This window comes from Canis lupus, chromosome 25 (genome assembly GCF_011100685.1).
Source record: "Canis lupus familiaris isolate Mischka breed German Shepherd chromosome 25, alternate assembly UU_Cfam_GSD_1.0, whole genome shotgun sequence".
Taxonomy (NCBI): domain Eukaryota; kingdom Metazoa; phylum Chordata; class Mammalia; order Carnivora; family Canidae; genus Canis; species Canis lupus.
In genome coordinates, this window is record NC_049246.1 from 20,844,679 (window position 1) to 20,870,059 (window position 25,381).

The 25,381-nt window shown below is 37.2% G+C and overlaps 1 long non-coding RNA gene across 4 annotated transcripts in view; it reads left to right on the forward strand.

Annotated features, from left to right (window-relative positions):
- The first annotated feature begins 1,614 nt into the window (after nt 1–1,614).
- The window catches only part of LOC111092390, a 92,569-nt gene continuing 68,802 nt past the window's right edge, over nt 1,615–25,381 (forward strand). For 3 of the 4 annotated variants that reach the window (XR_005378549.1, XR_005378547.1, XR_005378550.1), the window contains exons 1-2: nt 1,615–1,917; nt 23,726–23,823. This is a non-coding gene — a long non-coding RNA (uncharacterized LOC111092390). The remainder of the gene's footprint in view (nt 1,918–23,725; nt 23,824–25,381) is intronic. The other variant, XR_005378548.1, reaches the window with a different exon arrangement.

Consider the following 25,381-nt stretch of genomic DNA (forward strand, 5'->3'; position numbering starts at 1 on the left):
AATTATACAAATAAATGTAAAATTACAACAGTGATAAGTGCTATGAAGAAGAGATATATACATTATCATCTGTCAATAATGATTAAAGCAAATGAGATAACATGTTCATAATTAGATCATGTCAGTATATAGGAATGATGGTATACAGAAAATTTTGTACTATTTCTACAACTTTTCTGTAATATGAAATTCTGTCACAAGTAAAAAGGCTTTTTCTGGGCACTAATTGGTGTGGTAGTATGTTCCTTTACTGGCCGGAATCATCTGGGTTGGTAATCTCAAATTAGTATTTGATTCAAATGCTTGGCCATATTATACTGTTTAGAATTGCAATACCTCTTTCTGTATCTGTGCTAATCATCATCACTGCAAAACACTGTGGCACACACATGGTAATAAAATGAAAGAAAATTCATTTTAAATTACACTTTGTGTTAAAACAAAAAAATATTTCCCTTTTTGTTTTTTTAAGTGATATATAATAATACAGAAAATCAGAAAAGATACAGAAAACCTAATAAAAAAATTACTCATAACTAATCAGTCACTGATAATTACTATTAACATTTTGGCAAATTTCCTATAATATATTTTTGGTTTTCCTTTAGCAGTATTAACTATCTGTTGTGTGTATCAAATTACCCTGAAATTTAGCTGCATAAAATGATAAATACTATCTCACAAGAATCTCAGCTGAGTGGTTTTGGATCAGAATCTCTTATGAGATTGCATGGTCTGGTGTCAGCTGGGGGTGTAGTCATTACAGGGCTGGAGAACCCACTGGGTCCCAACCACATTCATATGGCTATTGACAAGGAGGCTTTAGTTTCTCGCCAGGTAGGCCTCTCCATTGAGCTACTGGCAAGGCATGGAAGCTAGCCTCTCATGGTGAGAAAGAGATAGAGAAACAGCAAGACAGAAGCTGCAGTCTTTTATAACCTAATCTGGAGAGTGACAAATCATTTCTGCTGTATTCTCCAGGTCATACAGGCTAACCCTAGTACACTGTGGGAGACAACTGAGCAAGGATTTGAATACCAGGAGGTGGAAAACAGAGATGGGCCATCTTGGAGACTTGCTACCATACAACATTCTATCACAAGCATTTCCCCATGTTGATATGTGATATCTTTTAGTGGAAAATAATATTTAATTTATTAATAATTTAGTAAATAAAATTGCTGTAAGAATAGCAACAAATTAATAATATTTAATTGTGGGCAGTCCCGGTGGCTCAGCCGTTTAGCGCCGCCTTCGGCCCAGGGCGTGATCCTGGCTCCCTGCATGGAGCCTGCGTCTCCCTCTGCTTCACTCTCTGTGTCTCTCATGAATAAATGAATATAGTCTTTAAAAAATAATTTTAATTGTGTTTTATATTGCTGTAGGCCTTCAAACTCAAGTATAAAGGAATATTACAAAGTTAAGAGGCTGTTATTTTTTTTAAATTACATCAGAATTTATTCATCTATCCAAATCAGTGCTTTCCTTTAAGTGCTCACCTTGGGAACCTTAGAACTTATTTCAATGGTGTAGGGCTGTTGTCACAAAGATGCCTGGGATTCTTTTGAAGTCACAATTGGAATCTTGTAGTATATTACTTTCAATAAACTCAAAGGTAGTATGAGGCAGTTATGTTAACAAGTAGAACATATGTTGAATTTATTCTTGTTCTTCTGCTGTTCAGTTGCAATGCTGAACCAGATGTATTAGTAAAAAAATGTGTTTTTGACACTTTATGGCAGCTTAACAAGATAATATTTCTTTGCAAAATAAGTCACTATATGAATGAATTACACATGGGAAGAACATTGTTGATTCAGAGATTTCAGCTCTGTGGGCTCTGAATGTGCCCTACTCCCTGACCTTAACCTTCATGTACAGCCTCTTGCCCAGTAGGTATCTTTGCACATTTTTCCCGTAAGTATAGTTCTTGGAATAAGTACTATATTTATAGTATTCTTCAAAAAGATTTTATTTATTTATTCATGAGAGACACAGAAGGAGAGAGAGGCAGAGACACAGGCAGAGGGAGAAGCAGGCTCCACGCAGGGAGCCGGACCTGGGACTCCATCCCAGGTCTCCAGGACCACATGCTAGGCTGAAGGTGGCGCTAAACCGCTGAGCTACCTGGGCTGCCCCTATTTATAGTATTTATATTTATATTAACTTAAATCTGCCAAAGTATAACATTGTATTTACATTAGCCATCAATTTTGTTGGCAAAAGGAGATCATGGATTTTGAAAGCAACATTAGGGCAGAATCAATCTTATCTGACTTTGCTTACCCATGGTGCCTGGCACACAGTAGGTGCTTAATACATGCTTGTTGACTTAATGACACATTGAAATTCTGGTACCATAAAAAATGACACTTAAGCTAATGATACTGACCTGGCAGTATAAATCTTAGAAGCAATCCTACAGATGCTTGGTCCCACTGTTTCCTTTTTATCAATCCTATGTTGTGACATCATAGAATTTCTTCTTCTTCTTTTTTTTTTTTTTAGTCTTGTGGTAATGTTATTTAGGCTAAAATAGATAACATGCTGAAAAACATGGACATTTCCCCATTTTCAAACTTCCCAAATAAAAAACAATCACTACCCAAACAAACCAAACATCCTACTTAATATTAGAATTCTGTAAAAGCTGGAATCATATTTTAACTTTCCTTGAAGTTGTATAGGTTTAGTTGTGCCTTTCCCACCCTAAAAACTAGTGCAGTTATTGGTTTTCTCTAAGATATCCAGAAAGATGCATGTGTGTGCTGTATATGTAATCATAATCTTTTCAAACAACTACTCAGGGGATAGGACGAGGCTGTGGGGAAATAAGCAAATTGCTACCATTCTCCCAGAAAGCCAATGTTATATTAGCAGTTCTATTTTGGAGGAGGAAAATAATCCAATTTCAAGGCTGGCATAAGTATTAGGCTCATCACTCACTCACTTCCTTACATAGGTGGCAGAAAATTCTGCGATTTCATGCCAAGCCCTTCAACAAAGACACAGCATGGCTTTTTGCTTTACTTGGTTTCTTCCAATTTTAAAGTGAAAATGTATCCTTCCAAGAAGAATTACTGGCAGCTTCCAATATTGAAACATTGAGACCAGACCATTAAAAATAAAAACAGTACAAATCCTAATGAAAGGAATAGAAATTCCCTGTTGGAGTTCTATAATGAAAGAAGTCATTGGTGCCCAGAAACAGTCTTAGTATTATGCATTTAATGAGACTCTGGTGAAACTGTGGGGAACTAGCCATTCCCTCAATGTAAATGTCAGCATCATCCTCAATCATTGGTGCGCTCTCTCTCTCTCTTTCTTTTAAAATTTAACTTTGCACTTATAGAAAAGTTAACAGAGTAGAACAAGAATTCCTTTTACCAAAACCTATCAAATTGTTTACATGCTCTCCTACTTCCCTGCTTGATCATTCTCTCACCTTCTGTCTCTCTGTCTCTGTCTCTCTCTCTCTCTCTACACACACACACACACACACACACACACACACACACGCTTTTGGGAAACTTTAAGAGTAAGTTTGAGACATCATGTCCTTTGACATGAAATACTTTAGTGTTGCATTTCCCTCAAATAAGAAAAGGACATTTTTCATATAATCCGTATAATTATCAAAATAAAAAAAATTAACAATGATACTATACTTACCTAATCTATGGATCTTACTAAAATTTTGCTAGTTTTCTGACTAATGTCCTTTAGAGTTTTCTGATCTAGGATCCAATCCAGAAAAGCACATTGAATGTAGTTTTCATGTCTCTTTTGTCTCCTTGAATGCGGACCACTTTCTCTGTCATTCTTCATCTTTCACGACCTTAAAATTTTTGAAGAATATTTTATAGAATGCCCCTTAGGCTGAGTTTGTATGGTCATATTTACGTTTTGATTTTTGGTGGGATTATCAGAGATGTGATGCTGTGCGTGCCTGCCTTCCTTCCTTCTTTCCTTCCTTCCTTCCTTCTTCCCTCCCTCCTTCCCTTCCTCCCTCCCTCCCTCCTTCCTTTTGAGCATGTTAGGAGGCACATGATGTTGGATTGTTCCAATTTTGACTAGTCTTTTGAATTTCTACCTTTTATTCTGTGATGTGAGGCCAAATGCTAACTTCTGAGACTCTTGATTCCCAAATTGGAGGTGGCCCTGTACTAGTTATTCTCCATTTGTCTCAATCTGACATCCATTCTTTCCCCTTTATTGCTCTGCTCCATACCCTGGAGGCTGATTCCTGGGAACTGCATCACCTGGTCTCCTCTGCTTCTGGTTTCTGAACAGATTCAACCAATGGGGGAATGCCAATAGGAGATCAAAGTACGGGGTCAAGGAATTTATTACCCTGGAAGCTTCATTGCTTTGCTTTAGCTGCATATCTTTGGCAGTGGCTTATACTTTTCCACAACTTTTTTTTTTAAAGATTTATTTATTTATTTATTCATAAAAGACACACTGAGAGAGGCAGAGACATAGAGGGAGAAGCAGACTCCTTGCAGGGAGCCTCATGTGGGACTCCATTCAGGATCCCAGGATCATGACCTGAGCCAAAGGGAGGCACCCAACTGCTGAGCCACCCTGGTGTCCCCCTCTCCATGACTATAGCTTCTGCTTGCCTCCAGCTCAGTTTGCCCTCTCAGCCAATATAATGGCTTCCTGCTGGTACTAGTCTCTAGGTGCCTCAACATATCTTGTTGGTTCTCTTAACTCTCTGTACCTCTAAAAGTAGTGCTTTATTGAAGATTCTTCATTTTTTAAGATCTCAGTTGAATTCTGTTTTCTGCTAGTTGATGAAAATATTCCAAATAAAACAGTCCACCATTTCCCCAGCCATTTAATGAGAAAAATAAAATTTTTAGATGAGAAGTAGTTAAATGTTTTATAATATATCCCAAGTTGATAACAGAGTAAAATTTGGCCTAAAGAATTATGTCCTATAATTATTCATTTGACTGTGTAAACTGTAAATACTTAGACTTACACAGCATCTTTCCTCCAGAGTTGAAGACTGGCAATCAAAGATAGGTAAGATAATTCTAAGTACAGAGCAAGGGCCAGTCTTAGAATTAAACACAAATAAACCAATATAGATATAGCATGTCACAATTCAAAGTGCTTAAAATGTGCATTATCCCATTCCTTCTTCACAAAGATTCTGTAAGATGGGTGCTGTTAACATTGTCACCATTTTATAGTTATCCAGCTGAGTTACTACTCCTCACCAAATGGGCAGAATCTGTCTCTCATGCCCTTTGTTAGAGCCTTTTGTCTCCTCTAGGCTCCTTCACTTTCCTCCAAGGTACTTTCACTTTGTCATAGTCTCTTACTTTAGGTTGTTTTTCCCTGCTGTTGATATTTAAGGTAATAGCTGATAATAATTTAAGATGTCACCTATCCTAGGGGGGCTCTAAATTTTAATGGAGAACTCAGAAAAGAGTTCTCTACTCAAAGGAAGCTTTAATGGTGTAATCACATTTGGTAATTTGGTATCATATTCTGGGATAAGGCAATCTTATATGCCACCTATTTATAAGTAAAGTCTGGGCATGGCCATCAGAAGTACAGAGTATGTGGTGTAGACTTTCCATGAGGTAGAGAGGATGGAGAGGAAATGCTTTCCTTTTTTCCTGCAGATCTACTTGCTTTTTTATGAGGATGTAAGGGATTTGGAGAGGTGGTCCCTTACAGCTGATTGTGTGATCGGCTTGGTCTTCGCATCCTGTACTCTTTTATCTTCTTCTTTTTTTTTTCATTAAATATTTTATTTATTTATTCATGAGAGACACAGAGAAAGAGAGAGGCAGGCAGGGGCAGAGGCAGAGGGAGAAGCAGGCTCCATGCAGGGAGCCCAATCCTGGGACTCCAGGGTCGCCCTGGGCTGAAGGCAGGTGCTAAACCGCTGAGCCACTCAGGTGTCCCACTCCTTTATCTTCTTAACAGAACAACAGGAAAGGTGACAAATGGATGGCTCCCATTATCAGATCATTAAAATGGAGAACTGCTACTTTACCTACTGTTAGCAAAGAGTGATGTATAAAAACCTGGAAAGCCACCTCCAAAATCCTGCTGGCCTCTGGCTCTCCCACAAAACTTCATAAGGAAGAAAAATTTGGGTTTTGTAAAGCTTGCCTTTTATAATTTGTAGCTATCCTCTTGAGTACAACAGGTAATTTCTCCAAGGTTAGGAGCATAATGTTGAGTCATTGGGTTTAGCATAAAATTCGTGGAATGGACAGAGAAAAAGTTTGAGATGTTAGGTTTTCTTTTCTTCCTTATTTGTTAGGAATAAGCACCCAAAGGTCTTAGGAATAATGATGGTAATTCTCCTCTCCTACCTTTGCAGATGCAAGCAAATGAAGGCAGTACAGAGCTGATCTCTGTCCTTAGCTTCCAAGAACCTAAATCTAGGAGTTGCTCCTGGACATTGCATGAGGCAAAAAATCCATTTTTATGAAGGAAAGCAATTCATAACAAAAGGGAGATCTAGATTGTGCCTGGGGAGAGTGGGGAGACTGGTTATCAATGAGCATGCTTACTGGACAACCCCTTCTACTGCTAGCCTGGAACCAATTAAAATATTTGGAATTGATACCTTTCCAGAAGATCTAAGCAATATTGTCCCAGCACTTATATGGAGACAAACTTTTGAGAAGTATCTCTTCACACATTGGAAAATGAGGTACCTTTCTTCCACCCAACAGTAGTAAAGGTATAAGCAACTTCCCGTAGGGGTTTGCAGATAGGATCAATGGTTTGTTTCTTTTCCCCTTACTTGACAAGAAGATAAGTTTCTAAAACAATTTTATTCCTTACTGCTGAAATCCTAGTATATGTTGCTTTCATCCTCATTCTTCAGCATCATGAGTGAACACTCATTCTTTTGACATTGGTCAATCCAGTCTCACTTCCAATCCTGGGCAGTCTACATTCCCAATCAATATGTCTACATCTTATATTCAGCAGTGACCCAAAAATTGCTGTGTTCCAAATTCAGCCTGTGCAAAGTTTTAGTCCTTCCTTTCCATGTTAAAGTTAAAATTTTAAAAACAGTAAATGGTAAGGAAAGATTAATTTAATATAAACCTAACACAGAAGCGATACTGCTCATAGCTTTGCCATCTGGGATTTTGGTAAATTAGATTTAGATTATCTTTTACAAACTGTAGTTCACCTTCAAAGAGGCCAAATGCTATTTCCTGTCAGTTTTCTTAATTACCTGTCAAGCATAATTCCTCCTCTCTCAGCATAGAACTGATTACAGTGAAGAAGGCATAAGCCACAGCTGATCCTGCCATCATTTACTAGCAAAACAAAGTGGCTAAAATCAATGTGTTGCTGCTGTCAGCCAAATTTTAGAATAAAATATTTAAGGGGCGACTGCTTTCTCCTTCATAAAACTGCATAGCTTATAGTTCCTTATTGTCTAGAGTTTCCAGATTCAACCCCTCACCACCTTAAAAAATCCCTTACAAATAAAAAAACTCCACCTATCTGTATGTAAGTACTGGTGAGTCATGGAGCCCAGAGAAGCCCATTAATCCATTATTAGGGTGAGAAGCTGTAGATATTAAACAGGATCACAAAAGAACCCCAGTCCTCACTTCTCACTTTCAGCCAGCCTACATATCCTAGCTGTAAATCTCCAAGACACATTCAGGGTTCTTAGAATGGTGCTCATTTTAGTCTTATGATTCAGAGTTTATGCATATTCATTGAAATGCTATAGGAATAGATGGTATACAAAAGCAGAAACCAAGAGCCGAAACAGCAAACATCTCCAGTGAAGGTAGGGGAAAGAGGAGACAAGAAGAAATAATAGCATCTTGAGATTTTCCTCTTGTTGCTTTGTAGGTAGAGTGACATCCACTTCTGGTTCCATTTATCTTTCACTTTGAGGAGTGTCTGTGGTTTTCTCTGGGACAGTGAGAGTACTGGTTTGGGATATCTTCCTATATTGAATTATGCCAACTCCTCCTTGACAAGTTATGAATCATTCTGCATGTGTGCTTCCATTCACCTACCCTTGAGTGAGAAGAGTGAAGAAGAAGAATATGCAGGCATTACAAATTGGACACACACACACATGAATGTTGATGCCGAAACCTCCGCTGGAATCAGACAAGTCTATTCCCTGACCTTCCGACTCATCTTGCTCATGCCTTTGAGCCCTTCTTGTACACAAATACCATTGACCCTTTCAAGTTCAGCTTAGATCTCTATTGCCCATAATGCCTTCCAACCAACACTCCCAGACTCTTTTGAATCATTATTACGCAGATTCTGTACATGTTTCTTACTTCTTTTTGCTTTGCATCTAGAATGGAAGCGATTCTGGGACCATATCATTGGTAAAAGTCTTTCATAGTTATACAGCAGCAAGCACAGAGCACACTGTGGGTTTCTCAAAAAATCCTGATAGAAAGTGTGAATTGTAGAGAATAATTAGGGATAGGAATATACTGATAGAAAGAAGAGGAGGGACAAGAAGGGGTGGTGGGAAACTGGACCTAAAGCCACCCAGCTGACCATTTGCTTATGAAATGCATTCACCTGTTCTTAGAGAGAGTGGAATGTATATTTGTTTTCCATATCCAACAGCTGAAAGATAAAAATGTCCCTGTTTAAATCTCTTTTTCAGGCATCAATCTAGTCTTTAAATTTTGGATTGCTTTCCTCTTGGGCTTAGTTCTCCAGGGAGAAGGCTGGGGAACATTTGTGCTTCTATGGAGAGGGAACCTCAATAGGAGAAGCATTGAGAAGGAAGCATCAATTGTCAGCATAGAGAGGGTGGTTCTCCACAACTACCCATCCTAAGGTGGGTCAGAGTTCTTCCACCTCCACCTCAACTCCTCCCAGGAATTTTAGAGGTTGGGAAGTTTTCCTTCACAATGTTTTGTTTCTGAAAGGATGCAAAAAAGAAACATTGGGGAGGGGGTCAATGTCCAGAAACATCCTGCCACCCTAGAGAAACAATGGTCTGAGCATTGTCCTTTGTCTTGGAAGGTGTAGCTATGACTGTGATCCTGAATTAATCTTGCTCTATGATGAAAAAAAATCAAGGTATGAAATCTGTTGGGATAACGGCCATGACCAATGTTAGAAGCTAAAGGAGAATTTTAGCTCTGATGAAAAAGAATCTTATGCTGATAAAAATAAGCAGTTACCAAATATAAGATATATTTATATATATGTACATACATATAATATATACATATTTATATATGTGTGTATAATTGATATGTATGTTATATGATATATCACATACACAGGCCTACAGGCAGTTGACAAATAGGAGATGAGAAAATGAATTGATAAATAATTTTGAGGCTCTGGTATGTGACCTGCACTATGCTGTGTGCTCTGAAGGATAAGTATAAAAAAGTCAGGTGTCCTAGATTGCTCTATCCTTAAAATTAGTTTTTAATAAAGAGAAGAGGGAAAATATAACTTTATAAGGGTGTCTAATGGTCTTTGCTAGGGAAGTACCTCAAAGAAACATCAGTAAGGATGGAGGATGTAAACCACTGAGTCAGGGGTGCACAAAGTCCTATGTTTGAGTGTAGCTGGCCCTTGCTATATGAGGAGTAGTTAGTGGGTGATGTGAGGAGATTCTGCTTGATCTCACATCATCCCCCCTAGTGGGTTTTTTTTTTTAAGATTGTATTTATTTATTCATGAGAGACACAGAGTCAGAGAGAGATCGAGAGAGAGAGAGAGAGAGAGAGAGAGGCAGAGGCAGAGACATAGGCAGAGGGAGAAGCAGGCTCCGAACAGGGAGCCCGATGTGGGACTTGATCCCAGGTCTCCAGGATCACACCCTGAGCCAAAGGCAGACGCTTAACTGCTGAGCCTCCCAGGCGTCCCTCCCCTAGTGGGTTTTATGACAGTTCCCCTGTTTTGCCATTTGAAATTCCTGCTTTAGAGTTATGATTTCAGTTTACAAAACAACAAAAAAACTCCTACTGCAGTCCCCTGCTCTATGATTTTTAGCCTTTTAAAGCCTATTTTCTTCTGGTGTACACAAAGTATACCCTCCTTTAAAGTTATTTCATATTTTCAAATAAACAAAATAGTGTGACTAAAAATAAAACAAACATTTATTTATTTTAAAGATTTTATTTACTCATGGGAGAGAGAGGAAGAGAGAGAGAGAGAGAGAGAGAGAGAGAGAGAGAGAGAGAGAGAGAGAGAAATAACACACCATCTTTTCCTAGTGGAAGAGAAAAGTTTTGACCTTTTTCTTTATTGTTTCAGTTTATGGGAACATGTGAGTGAGTGTGCTTGTATATGTGTCTTGTAAGCTCATTTCTAATCAGCCCCTGGGAAATGTTGGATCTGTGAAACACTCTGTCCTTCTGAGAACAAAACTCTTCCTGGGTAAATGCCCTTGAAACATGTATTTATTTGTTTTATTTGATTGTTGGTTGTGTTGAAGGATGGTGACAGTTGGAAAATATAAAAAAAAAGAAATCTAAGAAGGGAACTAGATCAGTCTTTGTCAGTGCATTCTTTCTAAAGAGACAGATGAAAAAAAAAGAGACAGATGATATTTGAAATTGTGGTTGTGGAGACCTGATTTATTTATTTAAACTACTATGTGTCTATTTTAAAAAAGAGACTCATGAAGAAAATCTAATGGATGAGTAAAGCAGAATTTATGGCCCCAAATATATTAGGATGTGCCAGATAAGATTAATATTTTGTTTCTGGAAAAGTGTTTTATATTGTGCAGTGTTGCAGAGTTTGTGTTTGTTTATTTGAGAGTTTATATCTTGGGACATCTGTCACAAGAGTTATTACTTTCTTTTAGCATGAAAGATAAAAAGAAAAACTTGGAGATATGATCTTGGAAAAAATAAGGTAAAGAGGGGCAGGCTTGCTGTAGAAGACATTGCTTTATAAATAATTGATATGCAAAATTTCTTGAAACTAGAAAAATATTGTATATGGACTTTTATGTTTTATGAAACATCAGGGAGAACATTATTTGCTTACAGTGAGCATAAAACTATAATGTTTTTCTGGCTTTGATGGTTAAAATTTTTGCTTATTTTCCTTATTTCTCACATCTCAGATTATTTAATTTTAACATTTATTTTCTTTTTTCTTTTACTTGCCTATCTTCCAAAAGGCAGCATTTGTTTATCTTTTGTTTATGAAGACAATATCTGGTGGAGTCCTGGATTGAAATTCAAGGTCTCACTGAACATCTACTAATTAGTTGTACTAGCTGTAATGTTGGGTATAAGGTCAACTGGGATACTGGTTAACTGAATGAGTTTGGGTAAGCTTCTGTTCTCCTCACTTCCTTTATTTATTCTATAGAAATAAGATTTTAGCTAATGAAATTATTCATTAAAAAGCATTTAAATAACCTCAAAAAGAAATAATGTTTATGTAGCATATTTCTGAAGAGATAATTCCTTGATTTTGTACTTGCTTTAGGGAAAGGAGGACAAAAGAAAGACTTGGCAATCGCATTGTGTTCTGTAATATAAGGGCAGCTGTCAGGCTAATCTCTGGTGACCTTAGAAGATAAAAATGGGGTGCCAGCAATAATGGTTCTTTCTGACAGGGGTCTTTGCCTCCCTAATCCCTCTCTCTGCTGGGCCTTTGGAGGTGTACCTGATTCCCAGAGCCTCAGGCCCAGGTCCTGGGAGTTTTGGAGTAAAGGAAGCTGCCATGATATAATAATTTTCAGTTTTCAATGCTGAATTGTATTCTAGGGTAATCATTATTATGGAAAGTCAAAGCAATTCATGATCATAAAACAAGGTAAATTAATAGATGATGTTTGCTTATATGTTTCTGTGTGACATGTGGAAACCAGGTGTTTATGCTCATGCAAGAAATACAACTTTTTGATACTATACAAGTCACACATTAATAGAATAAACTAAAAGGCAGGTAATTACTGAATGTAGTATTTTGGAGGTGTGATGACCACTGAAGATCATTCGGCACAGTTTGGTTTTGCCTTTGGTTTTGTCATTTTTATATTTTGCCTGGATAATTAAATTAGCCTTGCACTCAGACCTCTTTCTCAACAGCCACTCTCATCTGTCCTCCACACTGCTGCCAGAATGAACTTCTAAAAACACAAGCTCAATCACATCACATTCCATTTAAAATTCTGCACTGGCTGCTCATCGCTGTTAAACTGAAGTCCAAAATTCTTTAACAAGGTGTTCAATGAGATCTGGTTTTTAAAAATGTGTTTGAATTTGGAAAATGTCATTGGAAGGGTTACCAGCAGTTTGAGAGAGTATGTTGTGCGTGTGTGTGTGTGTGTGTGTGTGTTTATTTTGCCTTCTGGGGATAGAGATTGGAATTTATTTTTGGGAGATCCCCCATTGTTCAAAGAGGCCATTCCAATAGTCACTTTTAGTTATGCAGAATAATAGAAGTAATAAGGACTTAATATTATTCTTCTGAATGGCTGAAATTGATGAGATAGATATTCCAAGTGAAAGTGTTACAGAACAAGATATTATATACTCTATGTGATTATATAATACTTATCATGAAAATTTATTGAGCCAGATCCTATGTGCCAGATACTCTTCTAAGCCTTTTCTGTATGTTAATTGACTTAACACTCATGATAACTCCTTTACAATCCCTTACTATTGACAAACTAGAGACACAGAAAGGTTTAATAACATGCCAAAGCTCACATTCTAAAGCATTATGCTCTATAGCTTCCATTATGTTAACAGGAATAGGCTCCTGTAGAGTTCAAGACATTCTTCCCACCTACCAATCTGGATATCTGGTGAATTATTTTTCTAAACATTTGTATATAAACAGAGGGTTGTAGAAGGGAAGGGTGGGGGGATAGAGTAACTGGGTGACAGGGTGTTGAGGACAGCACATGATGAGATGAGCACTGGGTGTTTTACTACATGAATTTAATATAAATTTTTTAAAAAATTTAAAAATAAACATTTGTATATAGGAAGTAAGATCTGCAGCTAGGTCATGGCTGCAGAAATAGGCTGCTTTAATCTCTTCAAGCCACTTTGGAGGAAAGACTGGAAAAGTACAGTGCAGGGAGATCCAAGTTGTCAGTGTCCCATGTTGGTCTTACTTAAGAATGAATCATTCACGGGGGCACCTGGGTGGCTCAGTGATTGAGCCTTTGCCTTTGGCTCAGATCAGGATCCCAGGATTGAGTCCCATGTCAGGGTCCCTGAGGGGAGCCTTTTTCTCCCTCTGCCTATGTCTTTGCCTCTCATGAATAAATAAACAAAATCTTAAAAAAAATGAATCACTCAGGTATTCAGAAATATCCTGTGGACACTTGTTTTTATCTTATTTGATCCATCTTATTTTATACTTTTGAGGGTAAAATGTGGTATTTTATTTGGAAAGGTTGATTGCTCCTACTGTCAATCATTCTGGGGAAGATAAACCAAAAATAGGCAGTTGAGAACATTTTTATTTTTGAAGTTCTTACAGAATTGTACCTAGACTGATATGTAGGAATTTGGCCCAACTGCCTGTGGTACCCATGTACCCCCGATATGTGGGAATTTGGGTGGGTATCCCTTAGACAGAGATCGAACTAGCCTGAAAACTCTGTAGGGATTTAGAGGTTGGGTTGGGCCTCTAGGCTCTAAGATCAGTTCCTTCTATTAGCAGTTGTAAATAAATATGTTTGTTATAGTTTTTTTTTCTTAACATTCAAACTTTTATTACAGTTTTGTTAAGGGTCATATTTAGGTATGATGATTTTTTCAAGGCCAGAGAAGAGGTGGCAAAGGCCTCATCTGTCCATCCTACTCTTTTCCCATTCTCCATATGAAACAATTGAATTTCTATCCAATACCACAAATTCTTTGAGGCCTCCATGCTTGTTCTCATGCTGGATTTGAAGGCTGTAATGGTAAATTTTGTGGGTCAACTTGGCTAGGTCACAGTATCCCAATATTTGGTCAAATCCCAGTCTAGATGTTGTTATGATGGTATTTTTTTTTAAAAAAGATTTTGTTTATTTATTTGACATATATAGAAAGAGAAAGGGGAAGAGAGCGAGCCATAAGCAGAGGGAGCATCAGGTAGAGGGTGAGGGAGAGGCAGGCTCCCTGCCCAGCAGGGAGCCTGATATGGGGCTCTATCCCAGGAACCTGGGATCATGACCACAGCCAAAGGCAGAAGCATAACCAACTGAGCCACCCAGGCACCCTGCTATGATGGTATTTTTAAAGTGATATTAACATTTAAGTGAGTAGTGAGTATACTTTGAGTAAAGCAGATTACCTTGATACCTTGAGTAAAGTAGGTGGGCCTCATTTAATCAGTTGAAGCCCTTAAGAGAAAAGACTAAGGTTTCATGAGGATATGGGAATTCTGCCTCCAGACTGCTTTCAGACTGAAGCTGCAATGCCAACTCTTTCCTGGGTCTCCAGACTGCCAGCCCTCTCTGCAAATTTCTGACCTGCCAACTCCCACAATAACATGAGGCAATTTCTTAAAATAAATCTATCTACATGCATTCAGTTGGTTCAGTTTCTTTGGAGAACCCTGACTAAAACAGAGGCCCTTCTGTCCAGTTCCCAATTCAGTTCTCCTTCCATTATACCTTACTTTCAAGAGTTGGGGCTTACAAATTACTAAAAGTGTAAAGAATGATGCTGTGTTCATTACAATGGAACTAACAATTCAAAGAAATTCTACTTTCAAATAGCCTTTCCACATAAAGAGTATTTGAAGATATGCATCTTATCAAGTGATTTCAGAAGAATATTTAGGTTATCTTGCTGATAACTCATTCCCAGGCATTGTGGGGATGTGATTGTTTTGTTCTTTGGACATTTTAAAATCAACCTTCATTGATTACTTATTATGTACTAGGCATTGTTTAGGTGATGGGGTTACAACAATGAACAAGACACAAAAATCCCTGTCCTTACAAATATTGAATTTTATTGGAGGAACATACAATGAACAAGACAAATAAATGAAAGTGTGATATGCCAAGAACCAAGGAATCTTATACAATTATGTAGGTTGAGTACAGCACAAGTGTACCACATCTAAGGGAGGGCCATAATATTGTACACATGATAGCTTTATATATTTATTTCTACAGTGTTCTGTCAAATGGAAATATGTGTCTTGGAGATGGACATTTTTTTCTAATCTACACAAAAGTACTGCATAGACTAATGGTAGCCCTATTAGTAAGAGTGAACATCATAGGAGGCTATTGCAGACATTCAGGTAAGATTTGATAGCGGCATGAATTAGGAAGGTGACAGTAGATGTGGTGAAAATTCTGTAGTCAAATTCTGTAAATATTTTTTACAGATTGAATGTAGGGTGTGAAGGAAGGAGTAGAGTTAAGAATGCCACCAGGCTTTTTGGCTTAAGCCACTAGAAGAATTGAGTTGTCCTCAAATAAGGTGGGAAAGACTTCAAGAGGAGCTGGTTTGGATGCAAAGACCAACAGCTGTGCTTTTGACACGTGAAGGTTGGGGTGTCTGTTACACATCATGTCAAATATCACATGGACAGTTGAATAGATGGGTACAAAATGGGACTGGAATACAAGAAAGAGGCTCGGACTAAAGATAGAAATTATGTTTTTGTGAGAGTTGCTGTGAATCATTATTTGCTTTTTAATGGTTTATGATGTTAGTAAGTATATTATTTCTACCCAACATTTGTACGTGTTCCTTCCTATTTCACACTTCTCTACCTTTTAATATGAACTGAACAAATACATTTGTTTTACTTTGCAATTATGCCCCTGAAAAGCTTGCAAAACATTTTGAACAAATTCTTTTTCTTTTAAAGATTTTATTTATTTATTAGAGACAGAGAGAGAGATAGAGAGAGAGAGAGGGGCAGAGACACAGACAGAGGGAGAAGCAGGCTCCATGCAGGCAGCCCGACATGGGACTCGATCTTGGGTCTCCAGGATCATGCCCTGGGCTGAAAGTGGCACTAAGCCACTGAGCCATCCAGGCTGCCCAAGAATTTAGTTTTAAAGAGTAGAGTAGCTAGCTGCTGAATTTTCTCATAGGGAATTTGAATTTGACCATATGTGATAACTCATTTGGAATTATTTTTTTGTGGCAAGAATGCAAGTCACTGTGGTCAGTATATGCTGTTATTACCAATTATCTTAATTTTAGGGGCTTATAAAATTGGCAAAACAAGATAATATAAAGTAAAAAAGCAGGAATATTTTACAACACAAAGGAAATTGGTCATCTGTGTCAGTAAAACAATTTGTGAGAAGTGGAGGGCAATTTATAGGAAATAAACTATAAATATGAATGCTGCCAAAACTCCCTACTATTCCCAAGTAGATAACTATTTGTAGATTTTCTGCAGTTCCATGACCTGTAACTTGTGTCTATGGGCAGAAGAGAATTGTAGTCATGGCACACACAGTTTGAGTATCTGTGTGTGTCAAAGTGCTTCCTAGAAGCCATTCTTATTGATTTCAAGACTATTTATAGTCTTGTAATGTTTTCACCTCTAGCCCACTACCTTGTGCAATCAAGGGCAGTTAGGGGAGAAGATCACTGCAGGCAACCTGATGTGTTCCAAAATAACTAACTCCATAGAGGTCATACTTTCAGCTTAATAAGTAAGAAATCCAAACTAAATTTTTTGTAACAAAAGATGTCCTGTTGGTTTCCATTTTTACAAATCCTGTCATACATTGACATTGTTAGTCTTTGATTTTAAGTGGCAGTTAATCTAACTTAAGTTACAATATGGTGTTTAAGTAGCCCCTTTTTAAGTCTGCAATTTAAAAAAATTCAATGATAAGGTGTAAAAGTCAGTGGTTTTTAGTATATTCAGAGGTTTGTGCAACTATCACTACAATTTAATTTTTATCCCATCCTAAAAGAAACTTAATACCCACTAGCTGTCATTCCCCATCTGCCTTCCTCCAATCAGCCCAAGGCCACCACTAGTCTCCTTCCTGTTTCTATGAATTTGAACATTTTATAGAAATGAAACCATTCAATATGTGGTCTGTTGTCACTAGATTTTTTCACTTAGCATTTCTCAGTACTTTATTTCATTGCATTGCCTAATAATAGTTCACTGCATGAATATGCTGCATTTTATTCATCTCTTCATCAGTTGAGGGATAATTGGGTTGCTTTCAGTTTTTGGCTACTATGAGTATGTTACTATAAACATTTGTGTACAAGTTTTATGTGGATGTATATTTTCATTTCTCTTGAGTATATACCTAGGAGTAGAATTCCTTGGTCATATGGTCACTCTAACTTTTTGAGGTACTGCCAAATTGTTTTCCAAAGTATAATATGACTTTTAAAAATGCTACCTGTACTTCCATTCTCTGTTAGAGTACATTTTTTCATTAATGTATACATTTTCTAGATTTCATATTGTTGTCACATGTAAACACACATTTTGCAAAGTTATCACCTCAATCATGTTTTGAAAATATCGGAATGGCAAATTGCCATGTTGGTCCAGTCAAATGAATTTTTAGAGAACTGTTTGAATTTTCTGCACACAATTAATGCAGTTAAAAAATCTAAATTTGAATTTAATTTTATTGACTTGCTTTTTGAATAGGTACTAGAGCCACGTGGTTCAAAAGTCTGGGCTACAGTGATATGGGTGGTGTATTGTCTCTCTCCTAACTCTGTGCTACTAGTTTCCCTCCCTGGAGATGACAGTGTTATTTATTTCTTATGTAGCCTTCCAAGGAAGGCATTTTGAAGCAATTTTAATTTGAAAAGAATAAACTTAAAAACAAGTACATGGGGATATAAGAATTTTGTTCTAAACCTGGTTTGGTTAATGAAACAACAGCATATGCCTCAGTGATGACTTTATTTCAAGGCTGAATAGCAATAAAGAATTTACAAGTTTAATAATTGTCTTAAATAGCTTGAGGACATAATCAAAGCAGTCTACTTCTCCTTAACTTTTCATTTTGCCTCAGGAGCCAATCCTTGACCCATGACTTTCTGGTTATTATTTCACTTTGTCTATATTCCCAAGACATATAATCTGCTGATTTTATCCTTTCTAACTTCATTTCTGCTTCAAATGCTTTACTTTATAGAAATCATTTTCAAAAGTCTCCAAAGCAGGCTCCTGCCAGACTCCCAAACCACAACTCAGACTTTGGTTTTTTCTTGCTCGCACATTCTAGGCACAGACTTCCTTTTAGTCCTTGAATAAGCAAGCCCTTTCCACCACAGTACCTTGTACTTACAGGCTCTTCCCATTGCAGAGAAGGTTTTCTTCTGCTCCTGTGTAGCTGACTCCTTCCTATTATTCAGATCTCCGCTTAAACATGGTATTCTCTGACCATCTTAGCCAAAGTTGACCTCTTATCCTTTACTATCCATTGCATTTGACTATTGATTTCATTCCTGTTAATTACCATGGTACTTGTTTAATTACTAGTTAATTGTCTGGAATGATCTATTCTAGAAGAGTCTGTGGTCTAAAACAGGATGGGCAAACTATAGTCCAAATCTTGCTTTTATATGGCGCTGTAGCTAAGGATTGTTTTACATTTTTGAAGCATTGTCTAATTTTTTTTTTAATGCAACAGAGATTTTGCATGGCCTGTAAAACCTTAAATATTTACTATCTGGCCCTTTACAGAAAAGTTTGCTGACTCTGGGTCTAAAATAATGGTTTCTAAAATGAACTGTGTATATGCCAAAGAGTGTATGAGATAATCTAGTGGGATTTTTTTAATGATTTATTTATTTGAGAAGGAGAGAGAGAGGGAGTGTGTGTGAGCTTGGGCAGGGAGGGAGAGTGGGAGAGGGAGAAAGAGAATCTCATGCAGACTCCTCACTGAGCACAGAGCCTAACATGGGGCTCAATCTCAGGACCCTGATATCATGACCCAAGCCAAAACCAAAGTTGGATGCTTAACCTACTGAGCCACTCAGGCACCCTAATCTAGTGGGACCTTAATTGTTTATTCTCTTGTTCTTTGGAAGTTATTTATTGTGTATATTTTATAAAGTGCATAATTTTTAGTATAGTATATGTATATAATTTACAAATTAATATATATCTTTATGTATTGTGGTTGCTGCTCAGAAATTTTTTCATAATGAGCTTGTGATAAAAGTGATAGAGGCAGCTAATACTAAAATATATTATTTATGAGGACATAATCACATTCTCTCCTTCCATATTCCCATCATGTAATACATGATATATTTTTTTGAAAGGATGATGGCAGCAGACTTACCATTTACTGGGTACATATTAAATTCTAGGCATTGGATGCCTGGGGGGCTCAGTGGTCGAGTGTCTGCCTTTGGGTCAGGTCATGATTCTGGGATCCTGGGATTGAGTCCCATATCGGGCTCCCTGCAGGGAGCCTGCTTCTCCCTCTGCCTATGTCTTTGCCTCTTTTTCTGGGTCTCTCATGAATAAATAAATAAAATCTTTTAAAAAAATTGTAGGCATTAACTAATTTCTTGGTATACAATATCTTCTTTAATAATCACAACTACCCTATGACCTAGGTCCTGTTACCCATATTTACAAAAGAGGAAATAAAAATCCAGAGAAGTTTAACAACTTCCTGAAGGTCTTAGTTGCTAACAAAAGGTGGAAGTCAAGTGTAGCTGCCTATCTGAATCTAAAGCCAGTAGTCTCCCCCAATTTCATTGTTTTGGACTCTTTGCATCAGAATGTAGTCACATTTTTGAACCCTTTATGCCTTGAATATTGGCTTAGAAGGATTAATCCAGTTTCTTACAGCAGGCAGCCAGATATGAAGAAAGGGCATGTATATTTCTAATAGGAGATATCACCCTTAATGGTTTCTTGCGAGCTCTTTAAGTTAGAATTGGGATACATGAATTTAAGTATGATTCTGCAATTTACTAGATAAATCATTTATATTTAAAAAAAATTATTCATTTATTCATGAGAGCCACAGAGAGAGGCAGAGACACAGGCAGAGGGAGAAACAGGCTCCATGCAAGGAGCCCGATGTGGGACTCGATTCTGGGTCTCCGAGATCATGACCTGAGCTGAAAGCAGATGCTCAACTGCTGAGCCACCCAGTGTCCCTAAATCATTTATCTTTTATCAGCTAATTTCTCATCTACAAATTAGGGCTAATGATATTTACCCCAGAGGTAGTTTTGAGGATTAAATGCATGTGAAAATGATTGTATACTAAGGTCTATAAAATAATTAGTCCTTCTTTAGCTATATGTAACTGTGTAGGGGCGTACTTTTTCTGTTGTCATAGTTTTGGCTATAAAATCTTTTACTTAACAAACCACCAAGGTAGCTATTCGAAGGAAGAAGCACCATTCTGGCATAAGAAAGAGAGTGCAAGTACAAATTTGGCATTCTGTTTCTAGGCTTTTTATAAACCCAAATGTATTTGACCTTAGTTGAAAATGCACATGGCTACTATCTGTGGTGCAGATTTAAAAGAGAAAACTGTAGCTATTATTAATCAGCATCTCCTTTGCCCACATATTGAAACTTGGAAGAACATGATGCTTTAATTGTCTCACTGATAAACATTAGATTTACATTGGAAGTTATTATTTAATTTAGATTTTTCCCAGTGTAGCTCCTATTTATCAGTTTTAAACTTAAAATTCTTCAAGGTTCCTTTTTAAAAACCACAGCTCTTTCAGGTAATTTTATATTATTATTATTTTTAAGTTTTTTTTATTTTTTATTTTTTTATAAATTTATTTTTTATTGGTGTTCAATTTGCCAACATATAGAATAACACCCAGTGCTCATCCCATCAAGTGCCCCCTCAGGTAATTTTATATTAAATTATAAAATAAAACCCCCAAAATATACCACATTTTCACTTTAAATAAAGTATCTCACACATTTTAAATACTGAGCTCCCAAGGCTATGAGCTAAATCTGAAATAAAAAATTTCAAAAGAAAAACGAATCATATCCAGTCATTCTCACAGAGTTCTGAAGTTTTTGTCATGGGCCCTTTATCTTCTTCCTTTTCCACAACTAACTGTCCTCTGGCTTTTCTTCCCCAATGTTCTTTTGCTATAGAAACAAGGACATATTTTTCTCTTAGATAACTGCCTTTGTCCTGCCTCTAGTTTTAGAGACTTGTTTAGAAACTCCCAATACATGGATTATGTTTACCAAAGCTTGTAAATATTTATAGATTCCACTTTCCTATAAATGATTGTACCAATTATTGTCTGTAGTCCATTTAGCAATTAATCATGTACTGCTTGTGACAAATTTTCTCTTTTGATGTAAACCATTATTTTATTGCTACTTAATTTTACATGAATCTGTCTTATTTTCTCTAATTGCATTTCAGAATCCTTAAAGACCAACTCCACTTGCTTATTTTTGAATCCCACAGTATAGAGCAGAGTACCTAACAATATCATGCCATTTGGTATCTGACCTGAACTGAGCTTTAAACCCAGTTCTTTCTTTGTTATTTGTGTGACTCTGGTCAATCCTACTAACTTGATGAACTAGTTTTGTCATCTGTAGATGGGAATGATAATAGTACCCTATGTGGTTATTAATTGGATTGAATTGTATGATTGTGTGATGTGATTGCATGCTCCAGGATTGCCATCCATGTGGACCTGATGTACATGGCACTGCCTGGTTAGTGGCATTTTAGCTATCCAACACATGCTAGTTACTATTGCTATCACTAAATCCCATTCACCATTCAAGATTTAATCCCATTCAATCCCATCCCATTCAAGATGTTATTTATTTATTTATTTGAGAGAGGGAGAAAACACATGTGCTGGGAGGAGGGGCAGAGGGAGAGGGAGGAAGCAGACTCCCTTTTGAACAGGGATCCCAGTGTGGGGCTCTATCCCAGGACCCTGGGATCATGACCTGAGCCAAAAGCAGACACTTAACTCCACTATTCACTTGATTTTTAAAATGTAAAGAAGACAAGTCCAGCAGACACAAAGTTGAGCAGTGTGTAAGTTGGTAGTGAAAGAGCTAACTTTGGCTCAGGCTTCAAGGCTTCATACAGATTTTAATTCTGCTTAGGGATAAATTAGCTGTTTTGTGAAGCTGCACTACTTATTGTCTCAGTAAGTTCCTTGTAAATAATCAGTTCTATTTTTTTTTAAATATAATATGAGGTTGGGAGGTGGAAGAGAAAGGAGCTGAGTCACCCTGATCCTCTGACCATGATCTCTTCTCTAGTCTGTCTTTATAGGTTTGGTGACATCAGGCTGTACAACTGAGGAATGATGAACAAAGCCTTACAGACATTTGGAATGTGATGACACTCAGATTCTTGATCCAGCAATTGGTTTAGTTTATCACAGTGAAGGGAATATAGTTTGGTTGGGATTTAAGACCTATTGAATGAAATATCTGAAATTTACTACAGGTAGTTTTTTTTTTTTTTTTAAGATTTTATTTATTTATTCATGAGGGACACACACACAGAGACAAGCAGAGACAGGCAGAGGGAGAAGCAGGCTCCATCCAGGGAGTCCGATGTGGGACTCGATCCGGGGACTCCAGGATCATGCCCTGGGCAGAAAGTGGGCACTAAACCGCTGAACCACCCAGGCATCCCCAGTAGTTTTTTAGTAAGTATTGAGGAGTTGACACCTATTGGTTTAAAGTCCTTAAGGATGTTCTTTGTTTAGTTGAAGAAAAGGAAAGAAGGTGTCCTTGAATAATTCTTCAGAGTTGCTGACATTGGTGGAGCAAGCAGAGGTTATATGGTATTAGATTAATGTCACATCACTGCATCATATAAAAGAAACTGCAATGCTATTAAGCATTGTTAAAAGCAAATTACAGGAAAATATTAAGTGGTTAATAGAATGATAGGATAATATCATGAGCTAAAGGCACTTCCAGAGATGTTCTGGCCCAAGCTCTATCTTTAGGCAAAGGAATGTCTAAATCATCCAGGACAGAGGTTATTCACACCTCAAATTACTCACTAAGGATAGAGAAGCCTCCACTTACTTTGGTAACCCATATGATTATTTCATCACCCTGAGGGTAAAAAAAAAATCTCATCTTTATCCAACTTAAAATTCAGATGCTTAATTTAGATTGGTCTTTTCCACAAACAACCACAGATTGATGCTTGCAGTAATGGTGTCATATAGGTGGATGACAAAAAGCAAGCAACTTTTCACCTCTTATAATGCATGTTCTGAGTCTAGGGGAAGCAGTGAGGTTCATTCACTCAACAGGTATTTATTGAGCATGAAGTCTGTGCCAGGAGCCAAGGATGCAACAATGAGAAAAATGGAATCCCTGCCCTTAATCCATGTGTAGTCTTCTGGGAGGGGAGCAGACAGGCAGAGAGGTAATATTTACTAGGTGGTGTGACAAGCACAGTCGTATTTACTATAAACGTGAGTATATCACATGCCAGGAATTGTGCTAAGTGCTACAGGCAATTCAACCCATTCATTCTCACAACTACTGCAACATAAACTTATAATTGTAAAACAATTATACGTGCAAGCTTTTCTCTCTGGCTGAAATGTTCTTTATGGCACATCTTAAGTTCTTCCTGCTGATGGCTTAGTATAAATTTATGATCAGTCCTGCAGGTTTTATATCTTGTGAGATATTATGAAGATATTATTTCAGGCTTTAGAAATTTATTTTCTCTCTTCTACTTTTAGACTTTTAAGACTATTGTTTCTGTGGGTTTCAAAATCCTGTTCTGAGAGTAAAAACTTTCTTTCTCTTTGTATTTTTATAGAAACAATTCTAATTCTCCCCAAGGCAGATGGAATCTTCTGGTTGAAGAGATGAAAAGTCATATGTAAGAAAGTGAGGAAGAAGAAGGAATAAGAACAGGTTACAACATATCATGTTTCTTTTACAATATAAATGTACATACATATCTACTTATATAGTTAATGACTCTAGGATTCAATGCATATCCTCATCTAAAGATATTTATATTTTAACTGGAGATAATTTTTAAACCTTTATAATATGGATTATGTATAAGAATAGGATTTCAAGCATTAATGTAGTAGGTAGTTTTTACATTATTTAAGTCAATTTTTCTCCTTTCCAGAGTCCAATTTTTCTCCTTTTCAGAGTCCACTGATATTCTATATAGAATTGTTTCTTTATGTAAATTAGCTAATTTTCAACATTTTAAAAATTATTTTTAAATTTATTATTCATTTATTTTTTTGGTATTTTTTTAATTGGAGTTCGATTTGCCAACATATAATATAACACCCAGTGCTCATCCTGTCAAGTGCCCCCCTCAGTGCCCATTACCCAGTGACCCCAACTGCCCACCCACGTCCCCTTCCACTACCCCTTGTTCGTTTCCCAGGGTTAGGTGTCTCTCATGGTCTGTCACCCTCTCTGATATTTCCCACTCGTTTTCTCTTCTTTCCCCTATAATCCCTTTCACTATTTCTTATATTCCTCAAATGAATGAAAATCATGTTTGTCCTTGTCTGATTGACTTACTTCACTCAGCATAATACCCTCCAGTCCCATCCACGTCAAAGCAAATGGTGGATATTCGTTGTTTCTAATGGCTGAATAATATTCCATTGTATACATAGACCACATCTTCTTTATCCATTAATCTTTCGATGGACACCAAGGCTCCTTCCACAGTTTGGCTATTGTGGACATTGCTGCTATAAATTTGGGGTGTAGGTGTCCCGGGATTTCACTGCATCTGTATCTTTGGAGTAAATCCCCAGCAGTACAATTGCTGGGTTGTAGAGTAGTTCTATTTTTAAATCTCTGAGGAACCTCCACACATTTTCCAGAGTGGCTCCACCAGTTCACATTCCTACCAACAGTGCCAGAGGGTTCCCCTTTCTCCACATCCTCTCCAACATTTGTTGTTTCCCGTCTTGTTAATTTTCCCCATTCTCACTGGTATGAGGTGGTATCTCATTGTAGTTTGATTTGTATTTCCCTGATGGTGAGTGATGCAGAGGATTTTCTCATGTGCTTGTTGGCCATGTCTGTTTCCTCTGTGAAATTTCTGTTGATGTCTTCTGCCCATTTCACGATTGGATTGTTTGTTTCTTTGCTGTTGAGTTTAAGAAGTTCTTTATAAATCTTGGATACTAGCCCTTTATCTGATAGGTCATTTGCAAATATCTTCTCCTATTCTGTAGGTTGTCGTTTAGTTTTGTTGACTGTTTCTTTTGCTGTGCAGAAGCTTTTTATCTTGATGAAGTCCCAATAGTTCATTTTTACTTTTGTTTCCCTTGCCTTCATAGATGTATCTTGCAAGAAATTGCTGTGGCCAAGTTCAAAAAGGGTGTTGCCTGTGTTCTCCTCTAGGATTTTGATGGAACCTTGTTTCACATTTAGATCTTTCATCCATTTTGAGTTTATCTTTGTGTATGGTGTAAGAGAATGGTCTAGC